Source organism: Macaca mulatta, chromosome 3 (assembly GCF_049350105.2).
Source record: "Macaca mulatta isolate MMU2019108-1 chromosome 3, T2T-MMU8v2.0, whole genome shotgun sequence".
NCBI lineage: Eukaryota > Metazoa > Chordata > Mammalia > Primates > Cercopithecidae > Macaca > Macaca mulatta.
This window is the reverse complement of record NC_133408.1, coordinates 72,592,157-72,612,596: the sequence shown is the minus strand read 5'-3', so window position 1 is coordinate 72,612,596 and position 20,440 is coordinate 72,592,157. Positions and strand designations below refer to the sequence as shown.

The window sequence follows — 20,440 nt, the reverse complement described above, 5'->3', positions numbered from 1 at the left end:
CTCAGCTCACTGCAAGCTCCGCCTCCCGGGTTCACGCCATTCTCCTGCCTCAGCCTCCCGAGTAGCTGGGACTACAGGCGCCCGCCACCTCGCCCGGCTAATTTTCTTGTATTTTTTTTTTTAGTAGAGACGGGGTTTCACCGTGTTAGCCAGGATGGTCTCAATCTCCTGACCTCGTGATCCGCCCGTCTCGGCCTCCCAAAGTGCTGGGATTGCAGGCTTGAGCCACCGCGCCCGGCCTTTTTTTTTTTTTTTAAAGATAGAGTCTCTCTCTGTCGCCCAGGCTGGTGTACAGTGGCGTGATTTTGGCTGACTGCAACCTCTGCCTCCCGGCCTCAAGGAAATCTCCTGCCTCAGCCTCCCGAGTAGCTGGGACTACAGGCACCCATCACCATGCCCAGCTAATGTTTATATTTTTACTAGAGATGGGGTTTCACCATGTTGGCCAGGCTGATCTCAATCTCCTGACCTCAGGTGATCCGCCCGCCTTGGCCTCCCAAAGTGCTGGGATTACAGGCGTGAGCCACCACGTCTGACCAGAAAGAAATTTTATGTTTACATCTAAGACTTTGGAATCATTTAATAATGCTTTGGACTACATGTAACGTGAAATCAAACTAATGGTAGCCAAAGCAAGAAAGCCATTACACTTTTCACATACCAAAAAGTTGTAGGTAGGTTCTTCCAGGGTGGGTTCATCAGCTCAGTGGCATCAGGGTGCTGGCCTTTCTTCCCTCTTAATCCTTCCTTTCTTCCTTCCTTTCCTCCCTCCCTCCCCATCTCTGTTCCTTCCTTCCTTCCTTCCTTCTTTCCTTCCTTCCTTCCTTCCTTCCTTCCTTTCTTCCTTCCTCCCTCCCTCTCTCTCTCTTTCTCTTTCCCTCCCTCCCTCCCTCTCTCCTTCTCTCCCTCCCCCTCTCCTTCCCTCCTCCCTTCCTCCCTTCCTTCTGTTCCTTTCCTTCCTTCCCTTCCTTCCTTCCTTCCTTGGTCTTGCTCTACTGCCCAGGCTACAGTGCATTGGTACAATCATAGCTCATTGCAGACTTGTACTCTTGGGCTCAAGCAATCCTCCTGCCTTAGCCTCCGGAACAACCAGGACTTCTCTGCTTTCTCTTGGTTTTTCCTCACAGTCACAAGACAGTTGCTGCAGCTCCAGTCATCAACATCACACACAGGAATCTTAAACTGAAAGAAAGTATCTAAAGCAAAACTGAATTTTCTTCAGCAGGTTCCTTTTACACACTTTTTCCTTGAAAGGCAGAGAAGGAAACATTTTCAAGTTTTCCTTTTTGACTTCATTTGGTAGATTCGTGTCACATGTCCATGTGACAAGGGAAAGTTAGAAAGTTAGAATCTAGCTGTATTAGTCCATCTTCGCATTGCTCTAAAGAACTACCTGAGACTGGGTAATTTATAAAGGAAAGAGTTTTAATTGACTCACAGTTCTGCATGGCTGGGGAGGCCTCAAGACACTTACAGTCATGGTGGAAAGTGAAGGGGAAGCAACGCACATCTTACATGGTGGCAGGAGAAAGAGAGAGTGAAAGGGGAAGTGCCACTTTTAAACCATCAGATCTTGTGAGAACTCACTCACTGTCACAAGAATAGGATGGGGGAAACCACCTCCATGATCCAATCACCTCCCACCAGATCCCTCCTTTTACACATGGGGATTACAATTCAAGATGAGATTCGAGTGGAGACACAGAGCTAAATCATATCACTAGCAAAGAGAAGTTCCATATATACTTGCTGGTTGTGTCAAGCTGCTATCAAAAGGACTCCAACATAAAAGTAACCTAAATAATCTAAAGGTTTCATTATTAAATACATATAAATTTCTTCTTCTTCTTCTTCTTCTTCTTCTTCTTCTTCTTCTTCTTCTTCTTCTTCTTCTTCTTCTTCTTCTTATTCCTCCTCCTCCTCCTCCTCCTCCTCCTCCTCCTCCTCCTCCTCCTCCCCCCCTTCTTCTCCTTCTCCTTCTCCTTCTCCTTCTTCTTCTTCTTCGAGATGGAGTTTCACTCTTGTTGCTTAGGCTGGAGTGCAATGGAGTGATCTTGGCTCACTGCAGCCTCCACCTCCTGGGTTCAAGCAATTCTCCTGCCTCAGCCTCCTGAGTTGCTGGGATTACAGGTGCCTGCCACCACGCCCAGCTAATTTTTTGTATTTTTAGTAGAGACGGGGTTTCACCATGTTGGCCAGACTGGTCTAAAACTCCAGCGCGGTGGCTCACACTTGTAATCCCAGCACTTTGGGAGGCCAAGACGGGCAGATCACAAGGTCAGAAGATCGAGACCATCCTGGCTAACAAGGTGAAACCCCATCTGTAGTAAAAATACAAAACTTATCCAGGCATGGTGGGGGGTGCCTGTAATCCCAGCTACAGGCAGGAGAATGGCATGAACCTGGGAGATGGAGCTTGCAGCGAGCAGAGACTGCGCCACAGCACTTCAGCCTGGGCAACAGAGCAAGACTCCATCTCAAAAAAAAACAAAAAAAATGACAATAATGCCATGCAATAAAATGCTTATTATATGCCCAGCTGGGTTCTCAGTGATTTGCGTGTAGCAACTCAATGAATTTCTGCAACAGCCTCATCAAGTAAGTACTATTATTAACTCCATTTTGCAGATTAAGAAACTAAGTGTGGCTGAGAATATAGATGGCGGGCATTTCCTTCAGATCTTACAACTTATAAGGACTCTGGATAATTTACAATTGCTAGTACCTGTGTCTCTTTTTCTGGGGGCCTTTTTCTGATGCCAGGAGGGTTGCTCTACCAGGCAAAGAGAAGTATTACCATTCCCTGTGAATAACCTCAGGCAGTGTCCAATGTGAGTTAGATACATTTCCAACTTCCTAGCCTCTTGGGAGAGAAAGCTTTTTTTTTTTTCTTTACTTCTTGAGATGGAGTTTCACTCTTGCTGCCCAGGCTGGATAGCAATGACACGGTCTCAGTTCATGGCAACCTCTGCCTCCTGGGTTCAAGCGATTCTCCTGCCTTAGCCTCCCGAGTAGCTGGGATTACAGGCATGCACCACCATGTCCGGCTAATTTTGTGTTTTTAGTAGAGACGGGGTTTCTCCATGTTGGTCAGCCAGGTCTTGAACTCCTGACCTCAGATGATCTCCCCGCCTTGGCCTCCCGAAGTGCTGGGATTACCGGCATCAGCCACCGCACCAGGCCTGGGAGAGAAAGCATTTAAGTGAACTTGCATTATCCGTTCTCACACTGCTATAAAAACATTACTGAGTCTGGGTAATTTATAAAGAAAAGAGGTTTAATTGGCTCGAGGTTCCCAACTGAAGACATTAAGGCTTACAGGCTTCTGCTTCTGGGGAGGCCTCAGAAAATTTATAATCATGGCAGAAGGTGAAGGGGAAGGAGGGATATCTTCACATGGCCAGCAGGAGGGAAAGAGAGTGAAGGGGGAGGTGCTACACACTTTCAAACAACCAGATCTCGTGAGAACTCTATCACGAGAACAGCAAGGAGAAAAGTCTGCCCCCATGATTCAATCACCTCCCTCCAGGTCCTTCCTCCCACACCGGAGGTACAGTTAGACATGAGATTTGGGTGGGGACACAGAGAATTCTGTGTCAGAATTTCTCCACCATTACCCAGCATTCCCTGGTAGGCTCCACAGTGGTAAGTGGCTTTATTAGTATACTTTCCTTCTCTGCCCAGTCTTCTACTGGTGTTTCCTGTATTTTTCTGTGCTAAAATACTTGTCTCTGAGTCTACTTCTGGGAGAACTCAACAGAAGACATTAAGGCATAGAGAAGCTAAATAAATTGTGCAAGTCACCCTGATGTAAATGGAGACACCTCATAACTTTGGGTTACATTGTAACTTTACTTACAATGCTGCCTTCTCCTCAACCCCAGCCTGAGACTACCCTCAGGGTACTTTGTCTAAGGGGGCATTTATCCTCTGGCTGAACATAAAGCCGTAGGACAATGTTAGGCCTTGCTGTCTGTTTCTATGCTCACCTCAGGCTGGGCCTGTGGGAATTCTCTACTGAAGGATGTTTGCAAAGCTGCTTCTGTTCAGTCCTGAACATCAGTATAGAGGCATGAGGGGAATATGGGAAAACACTAAGTTCTGCATGACAGGAAATCACGTTAGAAAGCTGTGAAAATCATGTATCCTTTTGAGGCATAATGGTTTTAATTTTCTTAGGCCCTGATCTTCCTGGCAACAATTGAGAAGTGCATAAGCATTCATGAATCAGAGTGGGGCACGTCTGCATATTTAATTTCGTGTCACTGGGTGGAAACTTTCCTTTTGATCTTTGCATTTAAGGGGATTTACACTTTAACAATTACATTTTTTTTTCTCCTCAAAAGTCAATGTGAGTTATTGAATAGTGTCAGCATACTTGGGGGTAGGGGAAGGATGTTGAGAAAGCCAAGAGGATTTCGCTTCTGTCTTGGATGTGTCGCACTGTCTACATGCTCCTATTCTTGAGAAAGGGGGAAGCTGTGAGGGTCTCACCAAGCAGGCCCCTTACCCACTCTGGAAGAGGTTGGGCCAGTAAACACCAGGACTTAGATAGAAGACAGGCTACAGTTTCTTTACCTTGTTCAACAGTGAGCCCTGATGATCCTCCAAGCCTTTGCGTAGACAGATTAATGCTACATTCAGAATGAGTATCAGTGGTTGTCAGAGACAAATGGAAGATTCTCTACCCTCAATAGAATTTGAATTGCTTTTCCTTCCTTTTCTAAACCTTCTCTTTTCTCCTTTCCTTCACCTCCACGTCTTCCATCTTCTCCCCCTATTATCAGAAAGGGGTCTCGATCCAGACCCCAGGAGAGAGTTATTGGATATCACACGAGAAAGAATTCAGGGTAAGTCCACAGAGTAAAGGGAAAGCAAGTTTATTAAGAAAGTAAAGGAATAGGCTGGGCGCGGTGGGTCACGCCTGTAATTCCAGGACTTTGGGAGGCCGAGGCGGGTGGATCACAAGGTCAGGAGATTGAGACCATCTTGGATAACATGGTGAAACCCCGTCTCTACTAAAAATACAAAAAATTAGTCAGGCGTGGTGGCGGGTGCCTGTAGTCCCAGCTACTCGGGAGGCTGAGGCAGGAGAATCACTTGAACCCAGGAGGCAGAGCTTGCAGTGAACTGAGATGGCGCCACTGCACTCCAGCCTGGGTGAAGGAGCGAGACTCCGTAAAAAAAAAAAAAAAACTAAGGAGTAAAAGAATGGCTGCTCCATAGACAGAGCAGGACATTCCCAAAAGCAAAAGGAAGAATGTGCCCACCTTAGTTACAATGTTTGCTCAAATATAAGATAAAAATGTCAAAAACTCACGGGGTGGTGGCTCTACTACAAGGTGCTGGGATAAAGGATTTTTCATCTTTCTGTAACTACTGTTTTCTGCAAGATCTGTATCACTATATTTAAAGCAAAACTCATTCTGTTCTTCTTCTTATTATTATTATTTTGAGACAGGGTCTTGCTCTGTCACGCAGGCTGGAGTGCAGTGGTGTGATCAAACTCACTACAGCCTCAACCTCTTGGGCTCAAGCAATCCTCCCATCTCAGCCTCCCAAGTAGTTAGGACTACAAGGGTGCACCATCATGCGGGACTAATTTTTTTATTTTTCATAGGGTCAGGGTTTCCTAGGCTGGTCTCAAACTACCAGGCTCAAGCAATCCACCCACCTCTGTCTCCCAAAGTGCTGGGATTGCAGGCCAAGCTGCAAAACTTATTCTTAAACAAATCATGCTTTTGATATCAAGACATCAGGCCATTTCCTGGGTCTGTTACATCCTTGGTCTGTTTAGCAAACAATATTAACCTGTTCCCTTAACCATAAACATCCTGTGACTAAGAATGCCTAGCCTGCTGGGAATGCAGTCTAGCAGCTCTCAGCCTCATTTTACCCAGCCCCTGTTCAAAATGGAGTCACTCTTGGTTCGAATGCCTCTGACACCCCACCCCGCTTACTTATTTTCTTCCTTTCTCTTTCCCACACATAATATATTTCAGTGATTTTTCTGAGCCATCCATTAGGGATACATATGTAAAAGACTTGTCAGGAACTCGTAAGGTCCAGATGGCAGAAATGTCTAACCCTTTCCATGAGGAATCATTTGTGTCCAGAAGTATATACCACTGATTCGAGGATTGTTACTATCCATGTTCCTTCCTCATAAGAACTGACCAGACCTGAGCGGTTATTCAGCTCTATATTCACTCAGACAGGTACTCTTCTATTGAACATTATTTAACACAGTTTTAATGCCAATGTCATAAGGCTGTAAGGCCAGGATATTTGGGTTTTCTCCTGACCCCACTGTGTACAAATTTTTTGCCTTCACTATGCCTCAGTTTTCTATCTGTAAAATGGGCATGATCAATCCTGTCGGGGGGTGGCAGGCAAGGGGAGGGAGAGCATTAGGACGAATACCTAATGCATGCGGGGCTTAAAACCTAGATGATGGGTTGATAGGAGCAGCAATCCACCATGACACATGTATACCTATGTAACAAACCTGCATGTTCCACACAGGTATCGCAGAACTTAGAGTAAAATAAAGTTTAAAAAAGTTCTGGGCTGGATGCAGTGGCTCATGACTGTAACCCAGCACTTTGGGAGGCCGAGGCAGGCAGATCACAAGGTCATGAGATCGAGATCATCCTGGCCAAAATGATGAAACCTTGTCTCTACTAAAAAAAAAAAAAAAAAAAAAATCAGCCAGGCGTGGTGGTGGGTGCCTGCAATTCCAGCTACTTGGGAGGCTGAGGCAGGAGAATCACTTGAACCCAGGAGGCAGAGATTGCAGTGAGCTGAGATTGCACCACTGCACTCCAGCCTGGCAACAGAATGAGACTCCATCTCAAAAAAAAAAAAAAGAAGAAGAAGTTCTGTTAAGTTTATGGGCCACAGAGGGACTATGTCTCAAAACTCTTCATGACAAAATAGACTTATATAGCATTCTAGGCCCCAGATGCCTCCATGGATAGTGATATAGCCCTCAATCTCATGATGGCAGACTCCCCACCAGGGTCGCCTTCCACAGTCACCCTTGTTTTATTTCATTTGGCTGTTATACTAAAGTAACATAGACTGGGTGGCTTACAAGCAAGGAAAATATATTTCTTACAGTGTTGGAAGCTTGAAGTCCAAGATCAAGGTGTCTGGCCCCTCTTCTGATTTATCAAAAGAAATCAAGAATTTATTTTTGGCATAAGATATCTGTTAATGTAAGTGGTAAGGGTGAGATCTGGTGGTTCTGAGATCTTTGAGGCTGGTGGTGCCACTGGAGATAGGGTAGACTAGGGAAGGAGTTAAGTTTGGGGAAAGAAATCAAGAATTTACTTTTGGCATAAGATACCTGTTAACGTAAGTGGTAAGGTGAGATCTGGTGTCTAGTGAGAGCCAATTCCTGATTTATATTAATAGACAACTGTATTTTTGCTATGTACTCACGTGGCAGAAGGAATGAGGGGATACTTTGCATTAATTTGTGTGGGTACATAATAGGTATATTTTTTATGGGGTACATGAGATTTTTTTTTTTTTTTTTTTTTTTTTTGAGACGGAGTCTCGCTCTGTCACCCAGGCTGGAGTGCAGTGGCCAGATCTCAGCTCACTGCAAGCTCCGCCTCCCGGGTTCCCGCCATTCTCCTGCCTCAGCCTCCCGAGTAGCTGGGACCACAGGCACCGCCACCTCGCCCGGCTAATTTTTTTTGTGTTTTTAGTAGAGACGGGGTTTCGCCGTGTTAGCCAGGATGGTCTCGATCTCCTGACCTTGTGATCCGCCCGTCTCGGCCTCCCAAAGTGCTGGGATTACAGGCTTGAGCCACCGTGCCCGGCCCATGAGATGTTTTGATGCAGGCATGCAATGTGTAATTATTACATCATGGAGAGCGCGGTATTCATCCCCTCAAGCATTTTTCTTTTTTATGACTTTTTGAGATAGAGTCTCGCTCTTGTCACCCAGGCAAACTCCACCTCCTGGGTTCAAGTGATTCTCCTGCCTCAGCCTCCTGCGTAGCTGGGATTACAGGCAAGTACCATCACACCTGGCTAATTTTTGTATTTATAGTAGAGATGGGGTTTCACCATGTTGGCCAGGCTGGTCTCAAACTCCTGACCTCAAGTGATCTGCCCGTTTCGGGGTCTCAAAGTTCTGGGATGACAGGCATGAACCACTGCACCTGGCCCCTCAAGCATTTTTGATGAGGGCGCTTATCCCATTCACTGCAGCTCCGCCTTCATGACCTAATCACTTCCCAAAGGCCCTGCCTCCAAATACTATCCCCTTGGGGATTCGGTTTCTACCTATGAATTTTGCAGAGGCATAAACATAAGTCTTTGGCACCTCCCCATATCTGGAGGAGAGCCCCACCATTCTCCCTGCCATTAATTTTCTTATCTCAACTACAGCAGAAGGAAGCAAGGGTGTCCAAGGGAGAAAATACTGTTATGGGTTCTTAGTTTCTGTTTCTTGTGGGGTCATTAAAGCCCCTTCCTTATCCCTCTTTTCCACTTATCACTAGAGACAGAAACTAAAAATCACGACTTCAGGCTGCCAAAAGCCTAAAACAAAACAGAACAACAACAACAACAAAATAATGTGAGTTAGACAAGCTTGGCAAGGAAGCCATAAGGTGAGAACCATGAAAATGGAAATGATCACCTGCAACTCAACAGCATTTCAGATGGAGAGGCATTTCAAAGACCTCGAGGTGAACTCACGCTTGGCTTGCCCCAGGAACAATTAAGATATGAGTGCAGCTGGGTCAGAGTGAGAGAGTAGGACAGCAGTGACAGACACAGTTAGAGAATAGATAGGACCAGATCATGCAATGAGGGGTTAGACTATGGGAAGACAGACGTAAAAGCAGGAAGATCAATTAAAAGAGGTGATAGGCCGGGTGCGGTGGCTCACACCTGTAACCCCAGCACTTTGGGAGGCCGAGGCAGGTGGATCACGAGGTCAAGAGATCAAGACCATCCCAGCCAACTTGGTGAAACCCTGTCTCTGCTAAAAAGACAAAAATTAGCTGGGTGTCGTGGCACACGCCTATAGTCCCAGCTACTCGGGAAGCTGAGGCAGGAGAATCACTTGAACCTGGGAGGCGGAGGTTGCAGTGAGCCGAGATAGTGCCACTGCACTCCAGTCTGGTGACAGAGTGAGACTCTGTCTCAAAAAAAAAAAAAAAAAAAAAGGAGATGCTGATGGCTTGGTCTAGGATGGTTGAGATGGGATGGGGAGACATTGTTGGATTCTGGATACATTTCACATGTAATAATAGGTAGGATTTGCTCACGCATTTGTTCTACAGAGTGAGAGAGAAGAATTCAGAACATCTCCAAAGTTGGTCTGAGCAACTTTAAGGCTGGAGGTGCCATTGAAGCTAAGATAAACTAGGGCAGGAGTTAAGTTTGGGGAAAGAAATCAAGAATTTATTTTTGGAATAAGATACCTGTTAATGGGCTGGGTGCAGTGGCTCACGCCTGTAATACCAGCACTTTGGGAGGCCGAGGCAGGCAGGTCACGAAGTCAGGAGTTCGAAACCAGTCTGGCCAACATAGTGAAACCCGATCTCTATTAAAAATACAAAAAATGGTATTTAGAATATCAGTAGGTAGTATAGTGCAGTGGTTGAGATCATGGACTTTTGGCGTTAACTGCTGGGGTTCAAATTCTAGCTTTACCACCTATTAGCTGTGAGACCATGGGCACATTCATTAACCCTTATGTGCCCCAGTTTCCTCTTCTGTAAAAGGGGGACAAAACTACACCTCCTCGGGAGGATTAATAAGTAGATTGCTTGGAAGATTGCCTGATGATCTCACTTCTGGAGCTATTTGACAGCGAAGACCCTCGGGAATGGGACTACTTTAAAACAGTCTTAACATAGATTTATGGCAAATTTCTCAGTCTTAGAGCATTCATCTGAAAACAGATTAACAATATTTTCCTAAGGTTTGTTTATGAAACGGAACACTTCAATGGTGTAGCTGAACTGCTGGAAATACTAGAAAGTATTATCAATGGCTTTGCTTTACCTCTTAAGGCAGAACACAGTTTCCGGTGAAAGTATTGATCCCCTTACACACTGTCAGGAGCTTCTCACTCTGCCATGCACAGCTGGCATATTGTATAGTGCAGTTTCTGGAGAAAGATCCTTCACTCACAGAACCAGTTATCAGGGGGTTAATGAAGTTTTGGTCTAAAACATGTAGTCAGAAAGAGGTCATGTTCCTTAGGGAACTGGAAGAAATACTGGATGTGATTGAACCTTCACAATGTGTTAAAATCCAAGAACCTTTGTTCAAACAAATCACCAAGTGTGGATCCAGCCCTCATTTTCAGGTGGCAGGAAGAGCACTCTAGTATTGGAATAATGAATACATCATGAGTTTGATAGAAGAAAACTCTAACGTCATCCTTCGCATCATGTTTTCCAGGCTTTACAGGATTTCGAAAGAACGTTAGAATCCGGCTATTGTGGCGTTGGTGTACAATGTGTTGAAGGCATTTATAGAAATGAACAGCACCGTGTTTGACGAGCTGACAGCCACATACAAGTCAGATCATCAGCGTGAGAAAAAGAAAGAAAAGGAGCTGAAGAATTGTGGAAAAAATGGGAAGATCTGGAGTTAAAGAGAGGTCTTGGATGTGATGGAATAATTCCAACTTAACAAAAACAATGACAGCAACATTGCTAATTGGTGGAGTCACACATTTATGTAGCAGAAGATGGAGCAACAGTTTTCTGTATTGTGCAACTTTACGGTAGATTTTGCATTTGTTTCATTATTACAACAGCACTGTATATACCTGTCTCTAAGTAAAGGAAAAGAAAAATAAGGTCTTCAATCCACAATTTGGACAGCAGATGGACTTCTCAAAACTTTGCAAACATAATCACTGTTCTAACCCTCTTAAAAAAATCGGGCTTCAAAGATTTGTTAATGAAATTGCTATGTTAAAATTCCATTATTGGGAGTTCTTTATCACTAGCAGAGAGTATGATACAATTTTCAAATGTGAACAATCTTAAATTTAGCTTGTCTTTCTGCTAAGCTGTTAAATGTATTTATAGTAAAGGAAGAAAAAAAGACTGTCATTTCCTTATAAGTTTGTGTAACATCCTCCTCTGGATAACTTGACTGTAATTTGACATCTTTTTCTTTTGCACATCTTCCTGAGTTGAATGTCCACGTGGAATGGAGTCATGAATTATAAAGGTCCCTGATAAAAGTTATGTTTACTGGGGTGAACATCTTTCCAGTAACCAGGTAGTCCTGGTACTCCTTTAGTTTTAAAATTAGGAGTTAAAAGAGAAGAGGTGATAAACATAGTAGGGAAGGGAATTTTGAATTCATGCATCAGTTTATGGTGAATCCAAATCAATGGCTTGAATCCTTTGAAAACAGGCACTGGGACATCACAGATTTCAGTACCTGACCAGTATTAGCTGCATGTATCATTGAACACACATACCAGAGATGTTCTAGGGTAGTTAAACTGCTAATAAAACTTGTGTACAGTATGTACTTACCTAATGCAGTTGCATTATTACGTACTGAAAGATATATGTTTGAGTTATTTCCAGGATGCATTTGCTTGTTATGGACATGGCAGCAGTGAGCTGGTAATCCTAAACCATCACTTCCAGCAATATTCATGGTATAGAGCTGATTCTGTGTTCCTGCGTTGAATTGTGACGGTAGCAAACATGAACGTATGAACTACTGTTGCTCTTAATAGAAATACAATATAAATATGGGCTTGTATATTTTCTTCCTTACATTTAAATATAAAGTAGAATGTGCAGTTTTATTGTTTTCAAGAAAAAGGAAAAAAAGCTGCTGACTTTCTCTCCCATAAAGTTTTTCGGGATTATCAGGTCACAGTGTGTACGTAAGAGTCAGCTATTTATGGATATTGTTATCTCGGTAACTTTGTAAAAAAACAAAAACAAAAACAAAACTGGCATCGTTAATTCCTTAAAAAAAAAAAAACCAGCAGTAAAAAAAAAGTCATATGCAACACTAGACACAACATGGTTTAATGGAATTAATAGATTAAAAAAAAAAAAAGAACATTCATGGAGATTCACTGTAAGGTTGGCAGAGGCTGCCAAAGACAAAACAACTGACTTTAAAAATGCTGGAACAAAGTGATAAAAAATAAATTTGTAACAAATCTTCTTCTTTTTAGTCCTTGTCATTTTAGCCCTTTAGGTTCAACTCCGCGTTATATCTATTTTTGATGGTGTAAACTTTTGTTTGCTGTTAATTCATCTTTTTCGGTAGAAGACATTAAAATCACAGGTTTATGAAGAATCTCTGTCCATTGGGAGGAAATGCAGTCATTTGAAATGAGAAAGGCCGGGATCCTTTTTTGCTCCTTACCCTGTCTTCGAGAGTAAAGGTGAACACTTACAGCTCTCCTCCCTGATGTCAATTTTGTATGTTGATCATTCCAAACTGAGAAGAACAAAGCCAAATTTTAGACATATTTAAAGAATCAATTAAAGCTGTATGTCTAAAATTCATAGGGCAACTTCTGTGAAGGAACATTGTCTTTTTCTTTTTTAATGGAAAGTGACAGCCTGACATTAGTCATGTTGTGTGCGGTGACACAGAGTAACTGAGGTAATCTGACTGTTGCACTACGTGATATATTTCAGGACTTACTTGCTGCATTTGCAGCAGCCCTCTGTCTCTGCCCCTTCCCACAATTCTGCCATTGCTGCAACTTGAGTTAATTGTGACAAATGCATCTTTGTGTTACATTTTGTTTGCTTCATAATTTCCAGAACTACATATAAACATAGTTTTAAAACAGCAAATACTGTAGTTAGTGAGTGATGATCACTCCAACCTCATCCTTACCATATGGGTTTCAGGGATAGGATTAAGAGTGTCTTTGGAAGAGAAAAATACACATAACCCTGTGGTTTAGAAGGATGCTAAGGCCTTAGGCTGTGGGCCTAGAACAATTATGTGAGTGAATTCACCCATCTCATACTTTGAATCAAGCATGCATTTCTTTTTCTCATTGTGCAAGTATCCTCAGTTGTTTTCCTTCAGTGTTGAGTTTTTGTCCTTTTGAATTTTATTATATGTTGCACTCCCTAACATTTGACTGCTTTTTATAAAAGAAAAGAAAAAATAAAAAAATAAGAAATAAATAATACCCTTGGCCGGGCGCGGTGGCTCAAGCCTGTAATCCCAGCACTTTGGGAGGCCGAGACGGGCGGATCACGAGGTCAGGAGATCAAGACCATCCTGGCTAACACGGTGAAACCCCGTCTCTACTAAAAAATACAAAAAACTAGCCGGGCGAGGTGGCAGGCGCCTGTAGTCCCAGCTACTCGGGAGGCTGAGGCAGGAGAATGGCGTAAACTTGGGCGGCGGAGCTTGCAGTGAGCTGAGATCCGGCCACTGCACTCCAGCTTGGGCGACAGAGCGAGACTCCGTCTCAAAAAAAAAAAAAAAAAAAAAAAAAGAAATAAATAATACCCTTGATGCCACTGGATACTCACAAGCAGGGTTATGCTCCTTCGTCTTGGGCTTGTTTGCCCAAATGAAAGGGTTTAATTTATTTTGTACCTCCTATGCGTGGGATAGTCCAGGGTGCAGAGCCAGGACTTGCTTGTAATTGCACCTGCTATACTTAAATGTATAGGCTTAGGCTCAATCACACTATGGAAAGAAACAACAAAAAAAGTATATTTAGAGCTTTAAAAGCTTTTTTATTTTTTGTGGGGATGAGGGTGGGATGGGAAAGGGATGTATGCATGTTACTGGCATTTTTAAGTGTTTAGAGTTTTGGGAGGTTTGGGGTGGTTTTTTTTCCCTCGTTTTCCTTTTTTCCTTTTAATTGGATGCACCGACCTGCCCAGGAAATGAAGAGATTCTCTTTTGATGCTATTACCAATGTTATCATAAGGTGACAGTCACCTGTAACAAAACGGTGGCACCAGACATGATCACTGATGTTTTATTTGCACATCAATATTTTCATTTTTGTATTCTGGCTCAGCTGCTTCTCTGAGTGGAGTTAAGGAATGAGCCACAAAGGATTTTTGTAGTAGGTATATTGGCATTGCATTTTATATTCCTCTATATTTAATTTTGAAAATCTAAAAAAAGGATTGTGCATCTTGAGAGAAAGTTGAGCAAATTGTGATCTAGCGGAATGTGAATTCGTGCTGCTTCTTGTGCACGATAGCAGCAATAGTATCTCTCTTGGAAATAAACATCCCATATTATGATGTCTACGAATATAGATTTCCTTTTCTTCCTTCCCTCCCTCCTTTCTTCCCCCACCTTTCTCTTTTTTTCTCTCTCTCTCTGAGCTTCTCTTTTCCTCCCTCCCTCTTCCCTTCCTCTTTGTTTACTTTTTTTGAACTCACTTATTGTAAATAAATTGTAATCCAAACCTCATGAATCAATGGTGAACTTTCAAATATATATATTACCAATGCATTTGCTGGTTGTTGTCTGATTTTTTATTGAAGTATAATGAGAATGACATATCTGTTGCTATTGGTTTGAGGACTTCACTTTAGCTTCATAAATCTTTTGGTGTTTTAGTATTTCATCGTTTTAGCAGGAAAGGGCAGCAAAAGTTCATTTTCCCTGTTAGTAATGCTGTGGTTCATGATTGGTTTTAAATTTAGCTGTGTGTGTGTGTGTGTGTGTGTGTGTGTGTGTGTGTGTGTTTAAACAGCATCTGTTTGTGAGTAGAGGTAAAAATGAAACATTTCTGTTTTATTTATTTATTTATTTATTTATTTCTATATTTTTGAGACAGAGTCTCGCTCTGTTGTCCAGGCTGTAGTGCAGTGATGTGATCTCAGCTCACTGCAAGCTCTGCCTCCCAGGTTAAAAGTGAAACAGTTTTGACATGAAAAGTTGCATATGAAAATTATAGACCTGTTCATCCAGACAGTGAAGACTTCTGATCCACATCAAACTTAAGATGTCACAAAACTATCTTCCACCTCTGGCTAAAACATGCTACTTCCTTTTCAAACACAACAAAAGCAAGCTGAGTCTTAAACACTTGGAATGTAAAATGTTCTTCTTTGGAAATGATTTGCTTTCTTCAAGGTGGTAACAGCAACAAAAATGAAGGTGCTCCCCAAAAAGAAATGTAACCTTCCCCTTTCACGGATGTGTGAGAGATTCTGTACTGTGGGTGCATCATAATAAAGAAGCAGTGAAGAGTCAAAAAAAAATACAAAAATTAGCCAGGCGTGGTGGTGCGCACCTGTAGTCCCAGATACTTCGGAGGCTGAGGCAGGAGAATCGCTTGAATCTGGGAGGTGGAGGATGCGGTGAGTCGAGATCACACCACTGTACTCCAGCCTGCATGAGAGAGCAAGACTTTGCCTCAAAAAAAAAAATAAAATAAAATAAAATAAAATAAAGCTACCTGTTAATATAAGTGGTAACTTAAGTACTTGCAGTTTTGGGGAGAGGCTGGGTATTAATTTAGAATCCATCAATGCATATATATGACATTGAAATCCTTAGGGTGTATGAAATCTCCTGTGTGGAAGTGAATCTAAAAGAGAGAAGGCAGGTGGGGACTGAGCCCTGGGCACTATGGTGTTGAAAAATCTGAAGAGGCCAGGCAAGGTGGCTCACGCCTGTAATCCTAGCACTTTGGGAGGCTGAGGTGGGTGTATCACTTGGGTTCAGAAGTTTGAGACCAGCCTGGACAAGATGGGAAACCCCACCTCACAAAAAATACAAAAATTAGCCTGGTGTGGTGGTGCACGTCTGTAGTCCCAGCTACTTGGGAGGCTTGAGCCTAGGAGGTCGAGGCTGCAGTAAGCCAAGATTGTGCCATGTCACTCTAACTTGGACAACAGAGCAAGCCCCTATCTCAAAAAAAAAAAAAAAAAAATCAGGAAGACTACAAGAATGTAACAAAAAGTCTAAGAAGGAGTAGCCTCCGAATTAGGTAGGAGGGGTAGAACTGAGAAAGTGGTATTCTGGAATCCAAGGGAAGAAAGTTAAGAAGGAGAGAGGGATCAGCTGCATCAAGCATTGTTAAGTAAGATGGGAACTGAGACTTCTATTACATTTAGCAACGTGAAGCCACTGTTGACCTTAACAATAGAAGTTTCGGTTCAGTTGTGGAGAAGAAAGTCCACACGGTGGGTCCAAGAGAGAATAATATGGAGACTAATTGGAGGTACACAGAAAGTTATTGAGGATTTTGCTCTGAAGGAAAAGCAGAGAAATTAGTTGGCAGCTAAATAAATATGTGAGATCAAGTGAGGAGTTTCCCCAAAGAGGAGATATTGCAGCATGTTTGCATGCTTAGGAGAAAAAAACAAAAGGGCAATTGCAAAAGCACAGTTCTTATCTTGTAGGCAAGAAGGGATAAGACAAATGCACAGGAAGATTGGCCGTGGGTTGGAGCAGAGATCCACCACCATTGTAATGAGGGAGAATGTGGGTGGACATAAAGATAATGCGTACACTTGTGTACGCATAGTAGTAATGCGTAGTAGGAAGATGATGTGGTCCTTTTCAGTTTGTTTCTAATTCCCCAATGAAATGTGAGGTTAGATTAGCGCAGTGGTTCTCAAAGCGTGGTCCTCAGACCAGCAGTATCAGCATCACCTGAGAATTTGTTAGAAATACGAATTCCTGGGCCCCACCGCAGGTCTACCCAACCACAACTGCAACCTGGAAAGGGGTTCCAGAATCGGCGTTTGAATGAGGCTTCCAAGGCCAGGTGCAGTGGCTCATGCCTGTAATCCCAGCATTTTGGGAGGCCGGGGCAGGAGGATCACCTGAGGACAGGAGTTCGAGACCAGCCTAGCCAAGATGGTGAAACCCCAGGTCTACTAAAAATACAAAATTAGCCAGGTGTGATGACGAGCGCGTGTAATCCCAGCTCCCCAGAGGCTGAGACAGGAGAATCATTTGAACCTGGGAGGCAGAGGTTGATGTGAGCTGATATCCTACCACTGCACTCCAGCCTGGGGAAGACAGAGCAAAACTCCATCTCAAAAAAAGAAAAAGAAAAAAGAAAAAAAAAAGAATGAGCCTTCCAGGTGATGATGATGTGTGCTCAAGCTAGAGAACCACCGGATTAGTGTGAAGAGGAAGAAAGTGGGGGAATCAGAGGTTTGAGAAAATACAAGATGAAATAGTTTTTCCAGATCATGGAGGAGTGTGTTGACTTGGGAATTGTTATGGGATTGCTAAGCATGGTGGAGGACTCACTTTTGTGGTCATTAATTTTAAAAATGAGACCAACTAGCAAGATTGGTTTTGTTTACTCTTTCTATATTCAGCTTTTCAGGGGCAAGAGTGGATGGAGTATGAAGAGCTAGATTTTCATCAGGCTTGGTGTTTTACTGGACAATTGTGACAAAAGAAAGGAGAGCAAAAAGGTGGAATACTTGGGCCTAAAAGTTGAGAGTGCATGCAAGAGAGTGTCTCTGGAGATGAGCCAGAGAACACAAGGAGGGTGGTCTGTGTGTGAGGATCAATGGATTGGATGTCTGGGTGGAGTAGAAGGACTCTTGGAGGGCTGGTTTTAGAAAGAATGAGGCAAAAAGGTGGAATGTGGTGGTCAGACCCAGATTTTAGAGAATTACAGTGAGTGACAATGGCATCTTGGCTATCCCTGAGGCTGCAAGTTGCATAGGTGGGTCAAAAGCAACCATCAGAGACGAGAAAACCAAGGAACTGTAAGGTCAAATGATTAGAGGGATCATTTGCATAGTTGCAGAAACAACCAAAAAATGCAATGGGACTATTGGTGGAGAGGAAGGTGTCAATCCAGAAACTAAACTCTTCCAAGAGCGAAGAAGAAGGGAAGCCTGCAGAGCTGTAGATGGTCACAACAACAGTGTGGTCTTATAGAATAAGCTCCCCAAAAGATGGAGACTTTATGGAGAGGCTGAAAGGAGTAACCTAGAAGCAGTGATCATGATTGGGTACAGCTGGGCGCGGTGGCGCACGCCTGTAATCCTAGCACTTTGAAAGGCCAAAGTGGGCATATCATTTGAGGTCAAGAGTTCGAGACGAGCCTGGCCAACATGGTGAAACCACATCTCTACTAAAAGTACAAAAATTAGCTGGGCATGGTGGCATGTGCCTATAATCCCAGCTATCCAGGAGGCTGAGGCAGGAGAATCACTGGGACCTGGGAGGCAGAGGCTGCAGTGAGCTGAGATCACGGCACTGCATTCCAGCCTGGGTGACGGAGCAAGACTCCATCTCAAAATAATAATAATAATAATAATTTGGTAGGATGTTGGGTGGGGAGAAAGCATTGTTGTTTGATAGGGTTGCACAGGCATCTCTCAGGGGACAGTTTAAATTTAGTAAGATCAAGAGGCTAAGAAAAACATTGGCGGACAGCTTTAACACGAAGGGGTTTTGGCTGATGCCACACTGTTTCAGAGAAAACAGTGGAAGGATTTGGAAGGTCAGGGGAATGTAGGGGTTTGCATCACATAAAGAGATGAGAGGCCGGGTGTGGTGGTTCATGCCTGTAATCTCAGCACTTTGGGAGGCTGAGGTGGGTGGATCACAAGGTCAGGAGATTGAGGCCATCCTTGTTAACACGGTGAAACCCTGTCTCTGCTAAAAATACAAAAAATTAGCCAGGTTTGGTGGCACGTGCCTATAATCCCAGCTACTTGGGAGGCTGAGGCAGGAGAATTGCTTGAACCCAGGAGGCGCAGGTTGCAGTGAGCTGAGATTACGCCATAGCACTCCAGGCTGTGCAAGAGAGCGAGATTCCGTCTAAAAAAAAAAAAAAAAAAAAAAAAAGATGAGAGTCTGCTGCTGGTATTGTCATGGATATCTTCAGTTCTCCTAGTGGCATAAGTAAACAGAGAAGAAAGACATGATAACACGGATTCTGATGATATTGGTATCTTAGGAATAAAGAATTGATTCTAATATAGCCTCATTGTTGAGATTAGTTGTATAGTCACATTGTGGGGTTAAGACCACAGTAAGGGCATAGGAGTATGGGCATGGTGGGTTATGCCTGCAACCTCAGCATTTTGGGAGACTGAGGCAGGAGGATCCCTTGATTTTAGGAGTTTGAGACCAGCCTGGCCAACATGGTAAAACCGTGTCTCTAATAAAAGTACAAAAATTAGCCAGGTGTGGTGGTACACTTCTGTAATCCCAGCTACTCGGAAGGCTGAGGAATGAGAATTGCTTGAACCCAGGAGGTGGAGGTTGCAGTGAGCCAAGATCCAAGACTCTGCAGCACTGAAAACCAGCAGCCCCTCCTCTCTTCTGCATCTCGGGGCAGATTCAGGGGTGCCCTGGTCTAAACAGTTCCCCCTGTGCATTTCCTCTGTAGCACTTTCCATAGTGTGTCCTTAAATCTTCAGCTAATTATTTTCTCTTCTGTCTCTTCCATAGCAAAGTCATCTCCAAGACAACAGGAACCATATTTACTCTTTAATCATTGTATGGTCACTAAATATTTGCTGAACAAGTGAACAAAAAACCTGGTGGTGGGGAAATTAGACTAACTCTTAATGTCATCAGGAGGTGCAGGTAAGTTGAAGGAATAGAATGGACCTAAGAAGAGGGCTGGGTGGTGGCTCATGCCTGTAATTCCAGCACTTTGGGAGGCCGAGGTGGGTGGATGACGAGGTCAGGAGATGGAGACCATCCTGACTCACACGGTGAAACCCCTTCTCTACTAAAAAATACAAAAAATTAGCCAGGTGTGGTGGTGGGCACCTGTAGTCCCAACTACTCAGGAGGCTGAGGCAGGAGAATGGCATGAACCCGGGAGGAGGAGCTTGCAGTGAACAGAGATCGCACCACTGCACTGCAGCCTGGGCGACAGAGCAGGATTCCGTCTAAAAAAAGAAAAGAATGGACCTAAGAATAATTTGCTAATCATTACACTGGTATAGTCACAGGACTATCTGCCTCCTAGGGAAGGAGCTCTCACTTTGCCACAGTTTTAAACCAGAGCTGTGTGTTCAGCCTGCTGGTCATGTGATTTCCTGCATCAAGCCAAAAGTCGGGTAAGATGAATCATCAAAGGCCTTGACAGTTCTAGAATTCAATGAAATGAAAGCATTCACATATCACTTGTGAGTGGTGTCATATCTTTGTTCTTCATGAAAAAAGTCCAATGAAATACTCATTCCCTGGTGTTACTCACAAGAGCTTGAATTCAATCATTCACCCACCACACATCCATTCATCCATCCTCCTTCATCCATCCATCCACGATCCATCTATTCATCCATCCTCCTTCAACCATCCATCCACCACTCATCCATTCATCTATCCTCCTTCATTCATTCATACTCCTTTATCCATCTATCTCTCCATTCATCTGTCCATCTATGCATCCATTAAACTATCCATCCATTCATTCATCTATTCATCCATCCATCCATTCATCCATCCAACCATCATCAAACAACATTAATAC

At 43.4% G+C, this 20,440-nt stretch overlaps 1 pseudogene; it reads left to right on the top strand.

Annotated features, from left to right (window-relative positions):
- Positions 1-9,812: 9,812 nt before the first annotated feature.
- LOC114676898 (serine/threonine-protein phosphatase 2A 56 kDa regulatory subunit epsilon isoform pseudogene) lies at positions 9,813-10,831 on the top strand (annotated as a pseudogene).
- Positions 10,832-20,440: the final 9,609 nt, after the last annotated feature.